General features: G+C 37.2%; 1 long non-coding RNA gene across 1 annotated transcript in view; it reads right to left on the minus strand.

Moving 5' to 3' along the window:
* Positions 1 to 1,386: 1,386 nt before the first annotated feature.
* Positions 1,387 to 18,871, minus strand: part of LOC309387173 — a 72,652-nt gene continuing 55,167 nt past the window's right edge. The window contains exon 3 of the long non-coding RNA XR_014174551.1: positions 1,387 to 1,635. This is a non-coding gene — a long non-coding RNA (uncharacterized lncRNA). The remainder of the gene's footprint in view (positions 1,636 to 18,871) is intronic.

An 18,871-nucleotide genomic window follows, 5' to 3' on the forward strand; every position in this document is an offset into this window, starting at 1 on the left:
ACTAATCAAGGAGAGAAGCAGCTTAGAACTGAGGAGAAATTTCCTGACAGTTAGAACAATTAATCAGTGGAACAATTTGCCTCCAGAAGTTGTGAATGCCCCAACACTGGAAGTCTTTAAGAAGATGTTGGATAGCTATTTGTCTGAAATGGTGTAGGGTTTCCTGCCTGGACTAGAAGACCTCCAAGGTCCCTTCCAACTCTGCTATTCTATTCTATGTGATCATAAAACTGTCCTATTTTTCGTTTTGGCTGCTTTTTTTAGGGCAGAATATGAGGTGAGAACAGTAAGGAAGTGATCTAAGCCAGGAAGCTCCAAAAGATTGCAGGGGGTTAGGAGCAGAAATACTCATCAAGGTAATCTCTTATGTTGCCGAACTTTCCATTCAATACCAGATCATTTCTATGAGTCTTGCAACTTACGAACTTGCAACTTAAATTCCTTTCATCAAGACTTCTGTACTGAAAGAGATTTCTGATTTTCTACCTTACTCTCATGGTGCTCAAAATTTTCTTACAATTTTTCTTAAGTTGTTTTTGAGTTTGTTTCCTTGTTGGAAATGATGTAAAGTGCCACTGTTGCTTTTCTATAATTCTCAGGACACACTGGCTGCTCAGGTCTCTTCTCAATGGGAGGAAACCCTGCATGATGTTACTTCTGAGGTTTGAACTGAAGCATGGCAACCCAAAGAAGCTGGAGTTACAGGAGAGGATAATTTATAGTAAAAGATGGAACCTAAACTCATACAAGCTCATTTGCCATTTCAAAAATTCAAGTGCACCGTACCCAATTGATATTTTAAAAGCTGATGCATTTTCATCAAGAGAACTGTTAAAAAATGTATTGATGTTATATAAATTCTGGGAACCATATCAGCCACAGAGGTGGGTAAAAACCATGGAATTTCAATCCTGGGAGATGCATAAAATCAAACTTTACACAACATTATCATGATCTTGTAGTATTTAAGATAGGGGCATCAGTGGTTGGGGATTAAAATAGTAAAAATGTACATACAATTAATGTCTGCTCCCCCTTTTCACATATAACCCATATACAAGCAGGTGAAACTTTAAGTGTTTGAAGCCACCATCTTTATTCCCACTGCAGAGGACCCTGGTCTAAGAACAGCCTACAACATACAGAGGAGTATATTGTAATGGACTAACTAAATCCTAGAAAAATAACATTCAAATGTGGACTCAAAAAGATAGATTGCTGAGCAGACCTGTTAAGACCTTTTGCGTTTATTTTAAAGTTATTATTACATTTAAAATATAACATTCTTAAGGTATCCTCTGAGATTCTTTCTCTCTTATATCATTTCCATAACAATCCTGTAAGTAATTATGATACAGGATAATGACCAAACCAAAGCTACTGGACTTTTTAATTGACAGCTTTATTTAATTTATTTTAAAGAAAGGATGAACAATCAGTAAACAGAATTAAAGTACAAATTAACAAAAGATAAGAACAACTGTTAATGCAACATTAACTTATTTTACACAATGGAATTTACTTTTGACTAGACAGGTGTGGGATAAGGCTGACCGATATAAGCTAATATAGTAGTGTTGTTTTGTCTGTGTTTTTGATTGTTTTGTCTTGAACTATGCTTGGAAGTATCCAGATCTGTAAAATAATAAAAAAGAAACACATCACAAGAGCTTAAATTGTTTGATATTTGATATTTGTGTTTTATAAGTTTCAGGGATCCTTTTTTTACAACACATAAGATTCATAGGATTAAAGTGCTATGTAGGCCTGCTGACATTTTAAATCGGATCTGGGCAAATACCATGTTTCCTTGAAAATAAGACCCAGTCTAGCACTAGGGCTTATTTGGGGTGGGGATGTCATATTTTTTTTGCATGTACAGGAGACCCATTTATTTTGCTTGCTTTGGCGGGAGTGGAGTTGTCCCACGCACCCCGCACCAGCATACCTCAAGGCCCCTGCAGCCAGGCTATACATGCCCTGACACCAGCCTTGCCTTGCAGCTGCAGCACCGGCATACCACAAGCAAGCAGAGGAAGTGGGCCAGGGGCCACATGGGCTCCTGCTGCACATGGCTACTGATGCTGCCACCATAAGGCAATTGTTGGGGTGTGGACAACCTGGCTATGGGGAACCTGTGGTAAGCCGGTGTGGGTCATGGGGGGCGGCTCCTCTCACCTCGCCTTGTGGCCACAACACATGAGCAAATAGATGGAATGGGCATATGGCTGGCTGTGCAGGCTCTTAAGTAGGGCTTATTTTGAGGGATAGATCTTATAAAAACATGCCATGGCTTAAGGGTAGGTCTTATTTTCAGGGAAACACGGTACCAAGGATCAGGTTGCTGTTGCAACAAGTCATTTTTAAAACTAAAGCTCTTTTATTTGTGCTAGAAGGCAATGCTAAAAGTTATTGGGAAGAATGAGCTGAGACCGATTTTGTGTTAGAAGTAATATTAGCCAAAATGTGTCTAAGTATTAGCTGCAGGCAACAAATGAAGATACAAATATATGAGGTATGAAAGCTTCAACTATTCTAATCTACATGCTGCAATCACCAATACATATTGTTGCAATAAGAATATGTCATTATTTAATTTGAGATACCCCCTTAAATTATTATATTTTAAATATTTCTCCAAAACACATTATACAAATATCCAATTGTTTAGTTTGCTTGTTTGTTCTGGGTTTTGAAGTAGTGTAACTATGCGTATTAAAAATAAACAAGTCACTGTTGATGGATAATTACTATCAAGGGAATATATTCCCCTCCTTATACTCCTTCTTTCTCAACAACAATGAGCTTTGCTTACACAAATATTTATTCTCTTAAGTTACTAGAATCATTCATCTTAGTCTGGTATCAATAGGTCTGTTGGGACTACAGCTCCAGAATTCTCTTGGCCCAACACATCTAGAAGTCCTTAAGTTGGAAAGTTGCAATATAAGATCTTTTTAAAGGATATCTGAGATATCAAAAGCTTTCCCAGAATGCCTAGCAGTCTCAATCAGCATGGCCAGCATTTCACTCATATTCCTGTTTTAAAATCACAAACATCAATTTTCTGACTGGTTTTAGAATGTGGAACTCATAGCTTTAACAGGCTATATTACATATGTAACCATAAACAGCCAATTACATTTTAACTTAATCTAAATTCTCTCAGTTTACAATCATCCCACTAGAGAAACAATAAAGTCCAGCTTGATTCCTTCATAACTTTCAAAATCTAGGACCAACACTGGCATTTCTACCAGATAAAGGTAATTGTGCAAGATTAGTCTCCATAATCTTTATGACATTGTGACTAAGATCTTGGTATTGCAAGCAATTTTAAATATATTACTATGCCATTGGCACTGTATATAGTATGAATGCCACTTCAAGATCATGAATACTGCTTCAAAAATGATAATATATCAGTGCCTTATGTTTTAAGGCAGTGGTGGGGAACCTTGGCCCTTTTATGACTCATGGACTTCAACTCCCAGAATTCCTGAGCTCCTCCTAGCTCCTCAGATCCCATTGTAATAATGTGCTAGGATCATTGAATAAAACGAGAAAGAGAAAATGGTATCCTTACATTAAGACCAATGGACAGTTGCCATAAGGACGGTTACAGAAGTATGATGATATTGTTATAATTTTATTACCCGCTTCGTCTTTGTAAAAAGGGGGAAGACGTATGTCTTGAGACCTGGACTTGAGGGACAAGATGAAGTACTGAGTTATGGAAGTCAGGTAAGCAAGTTGGTTGAAGGGTCTTTTGTATTCACCTCTTGGCCAGAAAGGCTATGTGTTGATTGGATAATGACTAGTAAACAAACTATAAGCATTCACTGTTTATAGCATCCTAATCAGAGGTGGTATTCAGCAGGTTCTGACCAGTTCCGGAGAACCAGAAGCGGAAATTTTAAGTAGTTCAGAGAACCTGTAAATACCACCTCTGACTGACCCCACCCCCATCTATTCTCTGCCTCCCGAGTCCCAGCTGATCGGGAGGAAATGGGGATTTTGCAGTAATCTTCCCCTGGAGTGGGGTGGGAATGGAGATTTTACACTATCCTTCCCCTGGAAGGATGACCACACCCATCAAGCCATGCCATGCACACCAAGCCACGCCCAAAGAACTGGCAGTAATTTTTTTTTTTATAACAAAGTTTTATTGGTTTTTTTAATATTTTACAAAGGAAAAAGGTAGGGGATAGGTTACAAATTTTGGCAACTGCCTGAAGGTATGCTAATATTCTGGGAGGAGACAAGAGTTAGAATTAATACACCCATAGAGGCACAGGCCTTTATGGAAAAAAACAAACTACTCCTAGAAAAACCTGATGATCCGCCACCAGATACACAGGACACGGGAGGGGCCGGAGCCCTGTCGGCGGGGGGAGATGGGGCAACATCGAGAAAGCTCAGATCACAAAAATGAGTAAGAAAATCCACCTGACATAAACTGATTGAAATTATTAACTGAATTTATATGCTGACTATATGTTATTATGTTATTACCTAACAATGAACTATGTGCAAATGTATACTATGAGTATGGAGGGGGGGCGCACCTACCGCACACCGCAGTAAAAAATTTTGAATCCCATCTCTGATCCGAATGTCTCTGAAAACAAACAAAACCTGGGGCAAATCCTGGTGTACCTGAAACTAAATGCAAAAAGCTTAGGAGACAGAAAAGCTTGTTGTCTCAAAGTATCTGGATTAAAGGGATATACTGGTTTTATTTTTCTCTGCCCATCATCAAACATTAGATGTATCATAACAAATTACATTCTAGATATATAATATCAAACCACATTTTAAGTTTATGTCATAATAATTTTGTTAGATAGTGTAGTTGCATAGTGCCAAACATCCCCTTAGTTGGCTGCAGTGATTTTCCAATCTCTAACTTTTGCAGTTAGAGAAATTATTAGATCAGGCAAGTACTATTAGCCTGCAAATTAGTAATACTCACATTAAGTATAATTTTAATTTACAACGGATAAATAAAAATACTAGACTGAGATCCTCATTATGCCAGCAACATAATATTGCATATAATATTGAACCCTTGACACTTTGAGAGTCACAGGCCTGTGTTCAGGGATCCTGATGCAGAAGCCAGATTGCAGGTACATCAGCTTCTAGGGCAGTGTTTCTCAACCTTGGCGACTGTGGACTTCAACTCCCAGAATTCCTCAGCCAGCTGGCTAGGGGATTCTGGGAGTTGAAGTCCACAGGATTAAAGTCCTATTCTAACATTAAGTATTATATTTTGGTGTTTTTATTTCAAAACTCTAATTTTATTGAATGCCCTTCAGTTATACTGAATCCATCAGCATACCCTTTACTGCTGTCTGGAGGTATCTGTTGTCAATGGAAAGATTGATATAATTCTGAAAGTGATGTTGGTTTTCTTTCTTTTTTTTAATGGAAACTGTTCTCAAGAGGTGCACATGAGCAGACTTAATGTGGCTTGAAAGTCATATTGAAATACTTGAAGTCTCTCCTCTTTATTTTTCCAAGGACAAACAGCTTCTCCTGATCTGAACCAGATTTTGCAAAAACAATATAATGCATGCATAGAGCTTACTGTAGCTAATATTATTAACTATTCATCTTAATGGTTCATCCCTTCTATAGCATTCAGCCACCAGAAGATTTATAAGCAGGCAATTCAGACAACTACAATGAATCTCAAGTTTGAATAAGCTTGATCCAGCAGCACTTCCCATGGCTACAAACAATAAATATAGTTAATACAATATGAATAAATGCAGAGCTTACCATGAAAATATATGCACCTCAATATGATGGGATAAATAAAGGCTTAAATCCTAATCAAAATTCAGAAATTAGTTATCGATAGATCACCAAAAATACTCTGTAACTTTACTTGATAGAAAACCTATCTGCAGTGGAAGAAAATCCATTCCATCTATGCCCGAAAAAGGAGACATAATCTGATTACCAGTATCATCCAATATTGATTCTGCATTTAGTCCACAACCTTAATCACGGACCGCCTTTGAAATCTAAAACTCATGGCTTACATTTCTGGTCTAACCTTAGGGACCTAGATGGTTCTTCTCCACTCTCTCTTTTGATGTGTACTGTATAGGTTGTTCCAGAAAAAAGTTCTGGATGACTCAGAGGATGGTAGACCTTTTGGTATTATTTTCGTTGGTCCTTAGAGAGTTGTCACATTATTTGGGTTTTAGATTTTTTTAATCTATGGAACAACATAGGTATACTAGTTGCTTGTTATTAAAATATAAAAGCATTCACTGAACCAAGGCTGAAATGAGCCTCTAGGGCACATTTATTTTAACCATTCATTTTAGTGCAAGAATTTCTGCTTGATGAGATAAATAAACTGGTTAAAAAATCTAACAACTGGAATTTGTCATTTGAGTTAATCAAATTCAGTTGCAATCCTATGATTTTTAACTAATCTACACTCACCTCCCCACAAAGTTCAAGATATATCTATGTAGTCTAATATCCCAGTCAAACTTATAAAAATTTAACTCAATACATCTGGATAAGCAACATACAGTAATAGTGTTCACAATAATGAACCTGATTCAGAATAGAGAGAGAAATTTGCACTTATACTGCCTTTGGTCTAATTATTTATTAGTTGTATGTGTAATCTGCCTTTTACACATAAAGGAAGTTCAAGATACTTAATGGAAGTAAACTGAAGTAATGCTATAATGAAAGATCAGCCACATAAAAGCAGTGCTTTCATGTACACTAAAAAAAATATGATAGGTCCTTGCTGGAGAATACAAGAACATCATGCATTAAACTTTAGCAAAGTAATACCTGTATACTTTTATGTAAAAAAGGATGCAGATGTTATTTTGTGAGTGAGTGGTCCTAAAAAAGGAAGGAATGGTTGAGTAGGTGAATAAATGTTACCGAGTTGCTATTTTGGTCAGGAAACCCTCTTTTCAGCAAATGTTATGTTGTTTTTCCTATTCTCCTCTTATGAGATATCACCACAACTGCCTTCCACAGTAGGTTCTGACTCAAAAGCTCCATTGCATCCAGGAGTTCAGTTTAAATTATACTGTAATTTGATTTTTTTGAGTTGTAGTAGACAGAAATTGTAAATAATGTCCCAATTAGGTGGACCTTCTGAACTGGTTTCATGAGCTGAATTCATCAATGGAAATTTGTCAGTAGTGGAAAAATTGAACTATTCTCCATTGTTCTACCAAATGTTTACTATAGATAGTAGTTTGGTGCAACCATTATGCCTGGTCAACCTGCTGAAAAATATTGCATGTCCTATACACAAATGAATAGATATGTATATAATTTCAGCCCTCCAACAGCTGGCCTTGTGGTCAGATATGAGTTTATTAAATTGTCCTTCATCCCTTTCTTACTGTGTTTTTCCAATTAACTTGATTTTCTAACTCTAACCCAATAGACCAAGGAATATGCCTGTTCCTGTAAGTTGTACATTTCATCATCCCTCCTCCTCCTCCTCCTCCTCCTCCTCCTCCTCCTCCTCCTCCTCCTCCTCCTCCTCCTCCTCCTCCTCCTCCTCCTCACACTTTCAAAATATGACATGCATAATTGCTCTTTTCTTACCTTTGGAATGTGCAGTTGATTTTTTAAAATGTACAGGGGGCTCCTTTTACATCTGTGCAGTGATTTCCATTTCCATTACTTATCATACACAGTGGAGCACACAAAGAAAAAGTAAGCAGTGGATTTAATCTCAGTGCAATAGCTCACGTTAAAATAATGCCATGAACAATTTTTCATTTGGTTCCATCATGCAGTAAGAAAAGCAAACACAATCTAGCTCAGGTGAAGTTCAATTGCATTGATTCCATTGTGCACTTCGCTTAAATGCTTATGAAAGCTGTTAAAAGAAACTGATAGGCCTTAGCCTGGAAAAAAAAACTATACAATATTTGTTAATATTCCTTTAAAGACGGGGATTTGAATTGCTACACCTTTACATTTTCAAGGTAGGTAATCCAGAACAGATTCTTCCTGAACTGCCAATTGCTTATGTACCAAAATTCTCCCAACCTCCCAAAATCTGTGGGATGAAAATATTTTCTGAGTGTGAAAAAGTGAGAGCCCTCCGCTCACAGAGGTCAGCTACAGAGATTCACAGAAGAGTGGGGATTTAAACTTGGACCCTGAACCTTCTCAAATAGCCTAATCATTGAGAAATGTATCCTTCTCTCTGATTAGACAGGGGCCAGCTGGAGCAGTAAGTCACCAAGAGACATAATGGCCAGTAGCCCCCTTTGAGGATGAGTAATTCTGCGGCTGCCTGCCTGCCTCAGGACCAAGCAATTCATCACAGCTGTGGCAGAGGCACAGCAGAGTTAATTGACCCTAGTGAAGGCAGTCTGCTGCATCTCTACACAAACTGGTGTGGCCTGAAAAAAACAACAACAGAAAACCAACAGCCTATTTGTAGGAATAAAACAGGCACATCTTCCATGGCTTACTTGGTGCCTTGGGCCACAGTAACTTTTCAATGTTTTAATAACTTGCTTTTTACCAGCATGTCTGAATCATCTGTTTCATGGCATGCCACCTTGGCCTTGGCTTTGAGAGAAGGATGTCCTTTTCTGCCCACTGTACGTCATTGGAGCACTTGTGGAGAGGTGGAATGTGTGGTCACGAAATGCAGCAGTGATGATGCATGAAGAGGCACAGCATGTTGACAGTGGGTAAGTGGGTATACATTGGGGATGTGCGGAGTTGGTCAATTTAGGTGCCCTGGAGGTTTTTAAGTAAATATTGGACAGCCACCTGTCTGAAATAGTATAGGGCCATGATGGCATTGCTCTAGCTTGGCTCCAGCGTGCATGTGCTGAATTTCATCTGGCCCACCCATGCTGCCCTTTTCATCCCAGGAGTCTCCACGCGATGCCAGGTAAGTACACGGCTCACGTAGAGGCTCTGGGAGGGCGTTTTCAGCCTCTGGAGGGCCTCTGGGGGGTGGGGGAGATCATTTCCACCCTCCCCAGCCTCCAGGAAAGCCTCTGGAGCCTGAGGAGGGTGAAAAACGGACCTACCAGGCCCGGGCCCACCATAAACGGGCCGTTTCCGGCCTCCAAAGGGCCTCCTGCGGGGCAGGAGAGGCTGTTTTTGCCCTCTCCAGGCTCCAAAAAAGCCATAAACGCATGTGTGGGGCAGAGGGGGTGGCGTGTCATGCATGCATGTGCAGGGGGCACAGTGGGGGGGGGCTGATTAAATTATTGGTGTGGGCATGCATGTGCACATTAACGCATGCACATGTGCTTTTGACACCGGAGGCGAAAAAGTTTTGCCGTCACTGGTATAGGGTCTCCTGCTTGAGCAGGGGGTTGGATTAGAAGACCTCCAAGATCCCTCCAACTCTATCCTGATTGATTGCGTTTTGAAGGAGTGCTTCACTTTGGTGCAGCTTCCCCTTATGGAAACCAATTTGCAAATGGATGCAGGGGAATCAAATCGAATGGCTTCAGAGCACCCCTTAACCTTTGAAGTGCAGTGTCCATAGGTTTTTTCCCCCTATTGCTTTGGGATTGTACAGTGTTTAATATTGGGGGGCTGGGGGTGGGGGTTCTCTGACATTGAATAGCCAGCCAATTAATTTCATTCAGCCTCTTGGAGCAATTTGAGTAGCAAAGCTAACATTACTTTTTCGCCATTCACTTTCCCAGCTCTTGAGTTCTTTATTGTGGCCAACCACAAGCTTTAACTTTGCTCGTTCTTGTGCTAATTGAAAGAGCTTGTCCAGCCAATAAAACGTGAATTTATTTCAGCTTTCAGCATTCAAACTCTGGCCTTTACTTATACATTCTGTACAATTGAGATAGATTGAAACCTCTTCCCAATGAATGAATGGGTAGCAGGCCAGCATTTACAGACCTTGAGCTAAACATTTACTGATTTTTTTTTACATCAGGAAAGTGGTTTTAAGGCTATTGCTTGTTCTGTGCCAATTACTTGCCTCCTTCTGTGACATTAACTATTACCAAACTGCTTGTAATGCCTCTGCAACAAAGTATAGTTAGTGCTTGACTTATCACATGAATATCAAACTTGTGGTGTCACGTTGCCGTCACGTGATTTTTAATGATTTTTCCCCCCTTCATGGAGCTGGGGTGGGTGTGGCCTATGTGTGACACGTCGGGCCCGTGTGCTGCCAGTTTACACCCTTGACGTATCACCACAACTGAGCACATTTTATGATTTTTTTTTTGCCAGAGGTGTTAAATGAATCACTCTAGCTATTAAGTGAATAATGTAGTTGTTAAGAGAATCTGCCATTGTCTTTATTTGTTGCAAGCCAGCTGGGAAGGTTACAAATGGTCATCACATGACCCCAGGATAGTGCAACTGTCATAAATACATGCCAGTTTCCAGTTGAATTTTGATCTCGTGGTCATGGGAATGCTGCAATGGTTGCAAGTGTGGAAACTGGTCATAAGTCATTTTTCTCAAATGACCACTAAATGAATAGTCATTTGTAAGTCGAGGACTACTTGCACTGTCAGCAAGCCACAAACCCCCAAAATAAGTTTAGCCACTGACAAAGGGCCCCTTAGAGGAGGATCCAGCTTGCCAAATAGCCATTCTCCCCCTCCCCAATTGAATCTGGTTGTTTTTGAATTTTAAATTACAAACTTGAATCAAATTTGCCCTCTTTGAATCTGAAATCTTCACCTTGAATCAAATCAAGATGGATTCGAAGTGTAACATATGTGAAAATCCAGCTGCAAAAATCGGTCATCTCACTGCCTGGAAGATTCTCTACAAAACTTACTTCCAAGTTTCCCTGAAGCTTCTGGTGGCCTCTGAAGGAAACAAGATGCTGAATTAAATTAACATTATTTCACCTGATATCATCCTTTTATGGCCTCAAATTGCTTTCCCAAATAGGACATGTTGAGAAAATGTTGAGGCAAGAATGAACTTTTTTTGAAAGAGAAAGAAAAAAAGGAATAAATTCAATCTTTTAATTGTGTGTTAGTAATCACAGATTGCACATTGTATTCCTTCTGCTCTGCGGACATCCCTATGTTAAAAACATGATAATTCCTGTGAGGATGAACTAACAGAACGCTGCTGACAAATACGTTCTTGTATAACTTGATATAACCCGAGACATGATTTAGTCTTTTTGCTTTTTTAACTCCTCTTTCCTCCATGTTTTCTGCCTAGTTCTATTTTAGGCCCTCTTAAAATGAATATAATTCAGTACTCATGAATAAAGCTACATTTTCCCCCCTGAAATAATTATGGAGATGGATTTGTAGGGAATTTAGAATCTACTGATACAATAGAAACAAAAAGAATAAAGACATTCCTAAGCCTTTCTTCTTCCTCAAGGAAGGAAGGTAAACAAATAGATTTGCATGATTCTGTTACTATGGCCAATCTCAATAAAATATACTTCTGGTCTTCTGTGGAGTCAGTTTCCAGATTTGGTGTACCTCTTGGTTGGGCTGACAATTTAGTTCAATTCCATTCCCATAATCCCTGAAGATGGTAGGCTAATTTAAGGAGTACGGGGTTAAAGCATCCATTCGGTTGTGAAACAATCTGGATCATCTTCTCTACAGACAGAGTAGCAATAGCATTTAGACTTACACACCGTTTCACGGTGCTTTACAGCCCTCTCTAAGCAGTTTACAGAGTCAGCATATGGTCCCCAAAAATCTGGGTCCTCATTTTATCCACCTCAGAAGGATGAAAGGCTGAGTCAACCTTGCGCCTGTGAGAACCAAACTGCTGAACTACAGCCGGCAGTCAGCAGAAGTAGCCTGCAGTACTGCATTCTAACCACTGTATCACCATGGCTCAGAAGGGCCTAATTCAGTATCCAGTCTCCCCAGTTTACTGGCTAATTAGAAGCAATTTTGGAAGACTATTGCCAGCCCGTATTAACACTGTGGATTAAAATAATAATTAAGAATGTGTGGGATTCCCTTCTACACCAAACACCAAAGAAATATTAGAGCTCAGATTTTCCCATTCAGTCTCTTTAGTTATTAGATCACGCTGGCTCTTACTACATTAAATGCTAAATTCTTAAGAGTTTACTTCTGTCCTTTGATTATATACATATTCAGAAAGAGAGTTTTTTTTATTTTCAGGTACAGAAGCCAGAACATGTAGAAAATCCATATTTTGCCTGAATTATCAGTGATATAAAAGCTTTATGCAGACTGCCATATAATAAAATGAATTGAACAATGAAATGCTCAATCTTTTCACAACAGAAATAAAACGTACCAGAAAAATTGTGGATTCCATACCAGAAACAAATTTGTAATGTACTGTGTGTTTATTACATTAAAAAAAGATGAAATGGCACAACCAACCACACAAAAGAGGATAAATTGGGCAAGATTATTTTCTTCGTGTAATTTCCCAGAAAAAAAAATGAAATAGCTGTAGGGCTTTTGTTTTGCAACATATGAGAATATAACACTATTCATCTTGGGGAAAACCCCATATTGGTATAACAATATATGTGTTATTAAAAAAACATCCTCTGCAATTTGTTACCTAGTTCAGTATGGGAACAATATTTTTTTTTAAAAGTGTAATTTCACCCCTTTTGGTCAAGACTGATATGACTGAGACTTGCTTACAACATCACAACTACCTCATACTTTCAAAAATATGATGTTGGCAACCTGAATATCCTAATGCAAATAAGTGCTATTTATCTATGAAACACATTCCAATAATTATCCACTGGGGACAACACTTTTGCCAAATCATAGTATCAAAGTGAGAGAGGAAAAACATTCTACTGTATTTGCAAGAGGCCAATTCAGATAAATAACTGGCTTTTGTGGTCTCTTCTCCTCAGAGCAGGGTTTATTTGCTTCTCAGAATGCTGCAAAATTCACTTGACAGAACCTATAAATACATTTTAAAAGGTTGGGACAATTATATGGGTTTTCTTCTGAGTGATTTCCTACACACATCAAGGTTAGAAGAAGCCACAGAAATTCCCAGCAGAAGCTTTCACAGAAGAATGCTGCCAAAAGACTAATTTGCTGAGCTGTTTTCTTTCTCCTCTTCTATAAACTATAAATTCTTTTCTCCTGTATCATTTTTAAAGTATCAGGACAATTTTTCAAATAGTTCTCTATTAACATAAAGAACTCCCCAAACCAACACCTTGAGAATGATTAAAATGTTTGAGGAAGGTGTGCCTTTTAAAGAGGTGATGGAGATTAGATACATGGATTTTCTGAATATATGAAAAGGTATAACACTGAGTATTTAAAGTTAGGCTATCCCTAAATGTAATCAATCTCTGTTGTAATTTTCACCATTCTCAGAAAAATCATGCATTCAACTTCTTCAATATTTAAACAAAGACAAAGTAAGTATAGAAAAGTAGAAGGTATTCAGCATTTACTAAACCTCAGTGCTAATAATTCAAAAGTGAACATTCAGTGTTTTATTTCTATTACTACTTAGGGCATGGATGTCAAACTCGCCACGTCACATTGCCGTCACATGACATTTCACAGTTTTCTCCCTTCCTGGAGGTAGTGTGGGTGTGGTCTGTGTGTAACACAACTGGCCCGCAAGCTGCCAGCTTGACACCCCTGATTTAGAGGATTCTGTGCATCACTGAGTGTTTATTCAGTATATTAGGACAGGAGTTCCAAAAACTGTGGATTTGGAGCTCAACAGAAGCTCAGGCTAACTTTAGAGGGGGATCACTTAAAAAACCCGATCAAGCTTGTGCAGGTGATGTGGAAACATTATCAAAACTTGCCTTGGGGTTGTACAAGTCCACAATGCCTGATGTTGGATTGAATTGTCACTCTACGTATAAGTCTGTATTGCAAGAAGGGAAAAACTCTGTCCTTTATCATACTAAGATAAAAAATAAATGTTAAGAGGTAATAAATGGCCACTTTTACATATATCCATATATCCTTGAAATTGCTTGAACAGTTATTATTTCAAGGGTTCATAAACACTATGTCAGTACAGTTTCTTTCTGTAGCTTATTTTTCTTTCCTTCTTTCAGTTTAAATATATTTAATACTACACATGCTGCTTACTCAACTGTGTTCCAAAGGACCAGCCCTAAAACAGATGGTCTGCCGTTAGGCTTCTAACTTAGCATCCTATCACAGCCTCTGACACACTAACATCACACAAATCTGAATCACAGGTTTAAACATGAAACAGATCACATGGAACATTTTTCACACATTTGAGAGGTATTCCCTAGAGAGGGTTCTCTCTGCAGTACATACAGGCAAATCACAAAGGATCCCAAATCTGAACTTAACATTTTAACTGAAACTATTAAAAGTATTGTGGTGCCATTTTACAAAATTAAAAAACATCTATATTTATAATGCTGTCTCTATTAATAGTGATATGATGTCCCAAAGGATATTTCAGAGCTTAAAAATTATGGAAAGTGACATCTAAAAATAAACCCTTCTTGATACTCCTTTCTATATTTGGGTCTTTGAGGACTAAACAGGTGGCTTGAAAGAGGTTTAAGAGGACACTGATACGCATCATGGTAATTTAAACAGAACAAAATGTTCACTTTTGCTGCTTTTGGGCCAATTGGGCTTTTTATAAAAAGGAAGGTTAAACAAGGATCAATATTTGCTGTATGCAGGAGAAAAAAACGAATATGCTGACATGCTATATGAAATTTATAATAGCTAATCTGACTTTGAGGATATTAACTTACATTTGAGGTGCTTTCCCCCTTCCTTTACAGTGTACCACCATAAAACACAACACACACACACACACACACACACAATCACACACACACCTTTGATATTAAATTATTCTTTTTCTGTTTCTTTATTTTGGGGAGCAAATGCAATAACTATTGTTTTATCTTCATTGTCTCAATGTTTATAAGGACATTGAACAAGCAGAGACTGACACACAAAAATGGATATTGAAAGTAATTTTCTTTTTAATACTTATTTGCAATGTCCCATAAGTGTTACACATTTCACTATCAATTCGACAGTTTCCATCTCCCAGTATTTATTTTCATTTGATGACGATGGCTCAGATATTTGTGAAAATGCACAACTGTGCCTTGCTTAAGGCTCTTACCTAATAAATCTAATATTTTAATAATGTGGGAGAGAATCTACACTCTTGTCATCTGGTTCTAAGTGCTCTGTTGCTAGAAGAGAAAATACACTAGTATAGACATAAGCTAATACTAATAATTTTTCTGGCATTCAGAAATGTATGTCTACCTAATAACCAAAATGCATCCAAGTTTTCTACATTATATACATACATACATACATACATACATACATACATACATACATACATACATATACATATATATAAAAACTGATGTTGGTTTACATATATTTTACACATATGATGAGGGTTTGCGAGAATATGCATTGAAGATACACAGGACAAAAATCAAATATCTGTGCTTCATGCAATACTTTCAGGGAATGGAAGGATCAACGTACGTATCTACAATCTATGTGCCTTATAGTTCTGATCTGTCCACTCAGTATTAATATTCCAAATTTTACAGTGAACACAAACTTTTCTAAATGCATCTGTATCCATTTCTGAATGGCTGTGTGTATGCATTTTTAAATGTATTCACTTCTGAGCACATGCATTTTAAAATACATTTGTGAAGTGAGAATTGTTCTGAAATTCAAAGAAGTACAAAATCCAGAAATTACTTGCTGCTCAGTTAATATCACAGTTAAAAGTTTTGGTGCTAAGATACAGTTTCATAAGTACTGCTTTAGTATTCTCCATTTTAAACTCTCCTTTGCCAAAGCAACTTTTTGAATAAGCAAGGGTTTTACTCTAAATCATTGCTTCTATTAAATTCACATGAATTTCCAATATTTAAACCTTAATTGGTTTTTTTTTTGCAAACCAAATACTTTAGTTTAGAATCTTTACAGTAATGTTTTAATTATTTTATTCCATGCTACATAAGAAAATACAATTGCATGCAATACTGTTGTATCAGAGGTGGTATTCAGCTGGTTCTCTCCGTTTTGGGCAAACCGGTAGCGGCAGCTGCGGGAGGCTCTGCTCACCTGCTCCGATGTAATACGTGACCTGCGTGTGCACAAAAGGTGGTGCGTATGAGTGAAGAGCGAAGCGCAAATCCGCAGGGAGGTAAGTGAATCCCACCACTGAGTTGTATGCATTTCTGACTTCCTAAATCCTTTTAATGAAAATGAACTTTATGAAGCTAGTTCTGTCTTTGAAAAAACCCAACCCTTTATTATAAGAAGTATTCCCTTTCAGTATCATACTAAAGAATAACAATGAAATTAAGAAGAAACATTTTCTTTTGTTTTTTTCCTTAGAAGTCATATTTTAAATGTCAGAACTTTGCTTGCTGTGCTATATGTCATATATAGGGAAGATGTTCTGCTTGAATTTAGTTGAAATTCTGCACATATAAAGTTAGTTGCTGCAAATTCTCTGATTTCAAACTTTTCTTCTTCATTCACCCACTCTTACAGGGTTGTGCCAAAATAGCTTTTGCCGCTATCGAGCACCAGCAAATCAGGAGATTTGGGCAGTTCAAATAAGTGTATAAAGATTTATTGCAAACTTAAGCTCTGTACAAGAATCTGACCTACTAGCAGCCAAGTTAAATGAACGGGAATAAGAAGGCATTCAGGATTGGCTGCACTTAGATCTCTTGCAGCTATGCAGGGACTCATGACGTGTTTGACTCCTCCCTCAGGCTCAGCCTATGATCTCCTGCAGTCAATATGTATTTCAATAAGCTATGGCACTTCTTGCTTATAGTCTCTGAAATTATTCCTGATAAAAATGTTTGTGCTTTCAATTTAAAGTTTATGTTTACAATTTTTTGGAGATTTTAATGTATTTACTTGCAATACCTTGGAAGGTTTTTTAAAGATGATTATCACATACGATACAAAGTTCCTTCTTTATTATGATATTTTCAGCATTTGTTCTTTTATGACTTATCAATCTTTAAAACAACTTGCACCAATTTCCCTCAATTCTTTCCATAATCTTCACATTGTTCCACTATAATTACATTTTTTGAAATTTTATATTAATTTTATCATATAATTTTAATTTGTTCTTTCTCCAAATCATATTTTGTTTCTTTGTGCCATACATTTCTATAAAGTCTTTGTTCTAAGGCAGCTCTTTCTATGATTCTGCTATTAGAAGTTTTTTCCCATTTTGTTATCTGTGATGAACAGCTTGCTCAATAATATAATTTAATAGTCTACCTGTTCCTTTGAGACTTATAAGTTTGGAATCTTGTTCTTGATTTCCTCCCACTCTGAATTTTCTAGTTGGCCTTTGCCAATCCTACAAGATTGTGATTGGAGTTAAAAGTAAAAAGTTCATCTTGGGTAGTATATTACATTGTTGTAATAAGTCTTAGCCAAGGGCGTTTTAAATTTTTCCACCTTTCACGATTTTGTTTTATTTCTTTCTATAGTTTGCTATACTTGTTTTGAAATATACCTTTGTTAGAACCTGTCAAGTAAAGTCCTACATATTTCATACATCTTTTGATACCTCACAGACAGCTTATTTTTTTTTACAAAGTCATCTTCTTCAGAAATTAAGGATCTTATTATTATATTTGTTTTCTTTTCATTAGTCACGAAAGCCAGCTGGGTGACTTTGGCCCATCACTCTCTTTCAGCCTGACTCATCTCACAAAGTTGTCATTGTTGAGAAAGCAGCATTAAGTATGTTTTCTGCCTTGAGTTATTTATAAAAAATAATAAAGGCAGGATAAAAAATGTAATAAAAAAGCAAAGTTGTTCCTCTACCTTTGTGTAGTAAGGCTCAGTGCGTTTCCAATTTTGATTTTATTGCTTTTTTGATCTACTGAATTGTAATGGATTTGTTTAACATTTGCCAGTATTCTTAGGTGAATTTTTTAATTCTGCCCCTAGATCCTTTTTCAATATTATATACACTCCTCATAGACAACTTACCCTGGTCCTAATTGGCCTGTAAACTATTAGGGCAATAACTGGTAAATATTAAGTCTCCTATATGAAAGCCATATTAATTTTGGTGCAGGCATGGAAGTAGAATCGGTTTCATAGTTGGTATTAAAATGTTTATCACTCACCCAGTGTTAAATCTAGAATGTGTATAAGCGCACCAGCATGCCTAACGTCCCTGTCCTACTGTCCTTATTTATTTGTACCCATTTCCTGTGTTCTTATTCATGTTTATTCTTATTCCTGTTATCGCGTACATGAGTGACAAACTAACTAAATAAATTGAACTTAATATTTCCAATTGTTAATAACTTTAATTGCTATTAGAACATGACATCATTATCCTTCTTTTTAGCGATCACTCTTAAGAAAACTCCAAGAAGATTGGAAAACTTCTGTCAATAGCTATATCTTTTAGCAGCTATTTGATTTCTTTCTCATGCTAGTATTAGCTGTTAATTGTCTCAGAATTGTAATTGAATTTTCTTGGAATTCTTTAATTCTTTCAGTGTAGTTATTGCATTATCGGTCTTTTTTTTCTGCACAATCTCAGACCATAAACAAATGTTAATATTGCTGGAGTTGTATCTATTTTGAAAAAAAAACATTTTAGTTCTTTTATATGTTTTGTCTTCTTGGAATGAAGCAGGTGTTTTAGCCATCATTTAAATAGAAATTTTTGTCCTGGCTATAATATTGAGATTGGATTGTGATTTGTCATATATCATTGGCAAGGCGGTATTTATTTACCTTCCCTACCAGTTCGCAAATGTGAGTGCACGCTGAATATATCTTTCCTAGCCGGTATCATCCTAGAGGGAGCAGCTAGGTCTAGCCCCTAAAACAGTCTAATATAAACAGGA

This window comes from Natrix helvetica (genome assembly GCF_964273705.1).
Source record: "Natrix helvetica genome assembly, chromosome: 2".
Lineage (NCBI taxonomy): Eukaryota > Metazoa > Chordata > Lepidosauria > Squamata > Natricidae > Natrix > Natrix helvetica.